The sequence below is a fragment of the Bombus impatiens genome, unplaced genomic scaffold, assembly GCF_000188095.3.
Source record: "Bombus impatiens unplaced genomic scaffold, BIMP_2.2 scf_0129, whole genome shotgun sequence".
NCBI classification, from domain to species: Eukaryota; Metazoa; Arthropoda; class Insecta; order Hymenoptera; family Apidae; genus Bombus; species Bombus impatiens.
In genome coordinates, this window is record NT_176548.1 from 157,317 (window position 1) to 163,382 (window position 6,066).

At 51.3% G+C, this 6,066-nt stretch overlaps 2 protein-coding genes and 1 long non-coding RNA gene across 3 annotated transcripts in view; 2 read left to right on the forward strand and 1 right to left on the reverse strand.

The window, feature by feature from the left end:
* LOC112212184 overlaps window positions 1-196 on the forward strand; it is an 11,257-nt gene extending 11,061 nt beyond the window's left edge. The window contains exon 3 of the long non-coding RNA XR_002945990.2: window positions 185-196. This is a non-coding gene — a long non-coding RNA (uncharacterized LOC112212184). The remainder of the gene's footprint in view (window positions 1-184) is intronic.
* LOC112212182 overlaps window positions 1-6,066 on the forward strand; it is a 78,249-nt gene that overhangs the window by 18,249 nt on the left and 53,934 nt on the right. The window lies entirely within an intron of this gene.
* LOC100740250 (hemicentin-1) overlaps window positions 1-6,066 on the reverse strand; it is a gene marked incomplete at its 3' end in the record, with an annotated part of 33,576 nt that overhangs the window by 13,099 nt on the left and 14,411 nt on the right.

Below are 6,066 nucleotides of genomic sequence, written 5' to 3' on the forward strand. Positions count from 1 at the left end.
GCCGGATCGGCGACAAAAACTTTTTTTTTCTCTCCTCGAGTTCGGAGAGGCTGAGAGAGCGCTTATCGCACGTACGACGTCAAGAGCATTCCTGGATACTGTCTTGGCAAACGAGCGCCACATACTGTGTGCAGTTCGACGTGGCGTTAAACGACGAACCAAGACGAGGGCGGAAAAAATGGAGCGCGCGGCGAACGTGTCAGAAATGAGATGCAGTGGGGGGCGGCGAATCGTCTACACGCGCGCCGACCGTAGTCGAAACTGTCGTTTACGAAATGAGAAAGAAATGTAAACTATGGCCGGAGAACCGAAGGGAAGGTGGAACGGGGGGACGCGAGGCCGATAAGAAAGAACACGTGCCACCTCGTTAAAACTCGTCTAGAGACCGGATATCGCAGTGGTCAGGACGTTCTGTTACTCGGTAGAAATAACAGTGGCTGCTGTTTTGGAACGAAAACCGCGCAAATCACGGACCCTGGTTACAGCCTATATTTGTAGACGAACCGCGACGGACCCCTAGGGCGACCGGAGGGCCACGGAGGGCCGCGGAGCGAAAGCGACCGGCCAACCGAACCAACAGACGGCAGGAACGCCGAACGGACCAGAACGAGAGAAGAGGACGGAAAGGTCTTGGGTTCAACGTTTCCTAAGAGAAGATCGAAGCTAAATTTAACCCTGTTCGCGTCACGGTACGCCAGATACCAGAACAGCTTCCACACAGAACACCGTCAAAATTCTCTTTGATTGGCGTTGTTCGATCGATGCTCTTTCTACGTAAACTCGGTAGCCGTAGGCGCGACAAAAACGAGACACGGTAGTATACGTAACTGGCTCGAAATGCGTCTTACCGCGGCGAGCTCGACGCGACAAGACGGGGGAAAGAAGGTCACGTTTCCGCGAAAAGACGACCTACTCTACTATCTACTATCAATTCCCGTTTCCACCTCTCTGTCCTCCGCGAATTATAGTTTCTATTTCGTTTCTACACATATGAAGAACGAGAGAGCAAGAGAGAAAGACGAGAGAGAGAAAGAGAGAGAGAGGTCTTGGAAAAAAACAGTCAACAGGATGCGCGATCTAAACGAAGGGAAATATAGATGGAGATACTTCGATAAGAAAGTCAGGACAATTAAATAGTGTTGAGCGATCCACTTGAAAGAGAAAATCTCTGCTCTAGTGTTCTTAAGCAGGAGTCAAAGTCTGGGCATGTTGAGCCAGAGCGATAACAGTGGCTTTCATTCGACCTGCGATAAGGTGTCGCACCATGCTAGGTTTCTTACGCCTGGTGGTATTGCTTACCACATTTCCCGCCTCGTTTATCTTTCCATGATTGCTTTATTCTATAACACCGTCGCCTCTCGATCGCCTCTCGGTCTCATCGAAACTTCCGTCGAACGTGAAACGCGACGTCGTGACGCGCGGCACGGGATTCGCAGCTCATCCTTCCGTAAAACAACGTACTTTTGTACACACGTCCATGGTATGTGCGCGTACATCGAGGGACTTGACGTCGTCTTCCAACTCCCAACAGCGAAGGAGCGTGGGATACATTGGAGAGCGTATCACGTGTCCTCTGTGCGCGTTACTACGCGCAACACGCATCGCGTACGAGCCGTGTGTATGCGTAATGTACGTAGCGCGCGTATCTCCGCACTGCTGCGTGCCTACGTGCCTGTGTGGCTGCGTGCTTAGAGAGCCCACTGCTCCGAAGGTTTCCTTTGTATCCCCTTCACAGCATTTTTTCCTCGGTGGAGAGTGGTCGAACGTGACCGAGCGATCTAAACGGTCTCGACGTCAGGACCGGTGGTTGTTGTTGGCACGCCGCTGTTTTGACGGATTGCCGGAAAAGTAACGAGCACCAGCAGGTTTTACGAGCGTAACGAACTCGCGTTTCCCCTCCGACGAACGGGAGAAACAACGAACAGGCTAGGACAATCGGGGCTGGGAAAAATCCAGATCGTTTCCGCGTACGGATACTTACACGGTCGAAACCTTTCGATTCACGTCGCTCGATTGTTTTATCGTCGTTGCTATTGTTATTATTATTATTATTATCATTGGAAAACAGGGAAGGTATCGCAATTAACGATAGATAGCATACAAGGCGAGCATCTTCGACGCAGCGTACAGGCGAAACAGTGATCAGAGCTATTCTGTTTCTCTCGTTGCTCGTTAGCCGTGAAAAAGCCATCGGAGCCAGCTAATCGTGACACGAGACTCGCATTAACCAAACGCCACGCGAGCGAACGAAGAAACTCGTGCTACGGCTCGAACGACTCGCAACGAGGCTTTCGATAACGAAACGAAACGCTGACTCTATTCTAGAGCATATTACCTAACTTAACTGTTTTGTTCGAAGCCAAGCGTACCACAGCGAACTTTGTACAACAAACTCCAAACAACAAAGTGCATTTTTAAAACGAACCGTGGCCGGTGTGTCGCTCGTAAATCTGTTTAGAGACACGCTGTGATCGAGTGGTGGAAAGAGGAAAAAGGAAAAGACATAGTTTCGGGAGGAAAAAGAAGTAGTTCACGAGTTCGGTAGCCTGTCTCGACGCGATGACACGAGAATACATGGCACCTCGCGCGACGATTTATCATCGAGGAACGCGGAGATGCTCGCCTGCCTACATAGTCTCCGATTTTTCGTCTTTCTCTTCCTCGCGGAGCCACGTTATCGCTGAAACATCTCTGACCGCACGCGAGCCACGTCCAACGATCGATTTCCCGATTGGAAAACACGACGCACCGTGTTCAACTATTCCTTATCGCGACTGTTCCTCCGCTCCCGAAACTGTACCGGTACTCTGCGAAACTGTGCGAGAAGTTCGCAGTTCGCCGGCGGCACCTGTTGCACGGATTTCCGGCACGTTTTCCGCGTGCGTTTGTGCGCGCGCCCTCGTGCACGAATGCAAGAGAGAAAAACAGTGGCGAGGAGGAACGAGGAGGAGAGCGGATAGCGGATGCGTCGTCGCGCGAATAACCAGCTATTTTTTACTACGTTACGTCACACTTTTTGACGCGTGTTCTGCTACGAATCAGCCGCCATCGATTCGAGCTAACGCGATTTCTAACGTTATTCGGTCGTGCCTCGTGGCATGAGATAGAAATTTAGTGGATATTAAGATCGGCTCTCGATTGAGTGGCGAAATAAGAATCGAAGGAAAGGGGGAGAGGAGGGTGGGGAATTCGCGATATTGGGACGACGTAAGCAAGTACGCGCGAAATCGATGGCACTCAAGATCGACCGTTATCCGGGATTTCCTTGACGTGGAGGAAACGCGGCGAGGAGCGAGTGGAACGATCGCAGGCTGTTGCGTGCGTGTATACGTGCGACGAGGTGCGTGGAGAACCGAGGGTCTCGCATCTGCGAACCAGTCACACCGGTCCCACTTCTCTCTCATTGGCGTAGCAGCCGAGTTTTCCGAACTAAATTGCCTGCTAGCGAGTAGCGCTGAACGCGATTCGCAAACGGAGCGATTTAAAGGGCTTCGGGCGAGAGGCACACCGATCCACCGATCGAGGTCATAGTATCGTATCATTAGTCCGAGAAAGCCCCTTTTTTGTTTGCCCGTTTACGTGGAATCGAACGGGATTAAGCCAACTGTTGGTTAACTGTCGGAGTAATGCAACGTCTACGAGTAATTAATCGTCCAGGTTGGAGGTAAATTTAATCGTACGAGGTAATTGCCAGATTATACGAGATCACTATGCTTGACTTTGTCGCCCGGGACGATCGTCCTCCTCTATTTGCAATGCTTAGGGAAACGTTTGCTAAACGACGAAGATTCCACACGACGATATTAAAGGAAACGATACCTTCAAACTTATAAGCGATCGATCTTGATTCTGCCTGCATAGATCTTTCCATCCAGCATGGCAAGGAATCTCGAATCATGCTTAAATCCAGCGACCTTCGAAATCGGCGCGTCGTTCACCTCGAGTTCCCTCGTTGCATGGTAGGAATCGCACGATCACCGAGCACAATGCGTCACGAGTTGCCCTGAATTTTCCGAGTGAATCGCTTCTCACGTCGAACGGAAAAGAACGCAGGTTCGGTCGACTAAGAAGGCAGAGGAAAAGCGTGGAGAAGCAGTGTATTCCTGCTCCAAATACAAGCACTCTCGTTCCATCATGCTTTTAAACGAACGAGGATGGATTTCTCGCTGACGTATTTTTTTGACGGACCACTTTTTTGCATGCAGGAAAATGCGCGCTATATAGTGCAAGTCCGTGGCCCGTTGTTGCTTCTTCTTCCTCTTTGGACGACAACTTTGGAAACCATTTTTCCCCGGCTTCTCCGAGGTTGCAGTTTTTGTCCGCGTCTCCGTTGTTCGTTTCTCTGGCTCCGGTCCTCCACCAGACCAGTTCCCCGATGTTTTTGCGAGCGTACAGGGCAAAGCCTGGCTCGAGACGGAAAATTCCTGATGAAAACTGAAAATTCTTGGCTTTGCGCCATTGGATTCCAGTCGAGCCGGTTGCCGCTCCTACCCGCCGTTATCTACTGTCTCCCTCCCTCTCCTTTCCTCTCCGTTTATCCGCCCCCTTCCTGTCTCTAGCCTTTCTCTTTCTCTCCGTTTTGTTCCTAACCTATGCCTCTTCCTCTTCGCTTCTGTTTCTCCTCTACGCTCTTTTTGCCGTTTCCCTCTTGTACCTCCGTTCCTCCGGAGACCTTCCAGCCGACGAAATATACCTTTAGCACTCTCGACTACTCTCGGGTCCCGCACTAGCAGTGCCTCTTGTTGTTGGTGGTACGCGTGACTCAATTCCGTCCGATCTTTTCGTTTTGGCTTTTAAACGGGCTAATCGATGCGCGTTACTTTCGCTGCATTCCTCATCCCACCTTTTCCTGTTCCGTAATTTCCTATCCGATCGCCAGCACTTGGGCGAGGATCGCGAATGGGTGATGAAGAACTTTGAGGTCTACCGGAAAAACTGTGAGATCGATGTCCGTCGAGGTTGGACGAGAACGCAAATATCTCGTCGACGAATATCGGTCTTCCTCGACGAACGAAAGTTTTTCGATCCAACGGTAGTGAGAACACCGGTATTTGCTTGCCAGCACACCGGGAGCACTAATAGCGGTTAAACGGCCGGTTCTTAGCTCCCCAATTGCAGCCTTATGGAATACTATCGAACAGAGTCCTCGTGAAAAGTCTACGTCGACTAATTGTTCCCCGCGCACCACCATCGACACTCGGCTATTACGAGCGTTGACCCGCTCGATCGATAGGGTCGCGGCCAATAACGCTAAGCTTCCCGATCATCGAGCCACCCCGTGATCTCTGCCAATGCGGTTTGAGAAGAATTCTAGAGGCTGCGAGCGAGGAACTTCTCTTTTCAACCGCGATTCTATTCCAGGAATCGAACGAACAACACGAGCCACTGTGTTCGAGCACGATCGCTCGCCGCCAAGTGGGCTTGCGTCGGTTTTCGGCTTCCAAGAAGGAAACGAAAGTACATATAGTGGATCGCGAGCTTGCTCGATACGTAAGAGAGATCGTGTTCGACGCGCCTGGTTCGTTCACGCTTGTTCTTTCACCGTGAGCTCCTTATTTATGGGCATTGCATTCGCATAGTTACGCAATCCGGGTGTTTATGGTCGAGTAACGGCACAACTTACTAGGCCAGTCACTACTCGGCTCCGTTGTAAACCCGTCTAACACCACCACAACTCCGTCTCCTAAGTCCAGGCACTGGTCCTGAACTTTTCCTAGTCGTGCGTCTGGCGGGTAGCCTCGCGCGATATCATCGGTCGAGGCAGCTCGTTTTTATAAAGCAACGTACCGCGGGCGGTGGTTTCGCGTAAATTTCAACGGGAGCTCACGTTACTCCATCGTGGGGCGCTAGGAAACTTTCCGACGAGCTTTTCTCATCGGGGTGTTGTTGCGCGCGAACTCTGGGAAAAAATGAGCTGCAATGTTGCTTCGCGTCCGAGGCGAGCGAAGGATCGTTATGCTCGAGCACATCCACCCGCCAAAGAAGTTTATCCCGGCTTTTCCTTGCGAGCGGGAGGAAAAAACGATCGCGAGCGCGGATTAAAAGAGTGGCGTGGGCGTGGAAGGG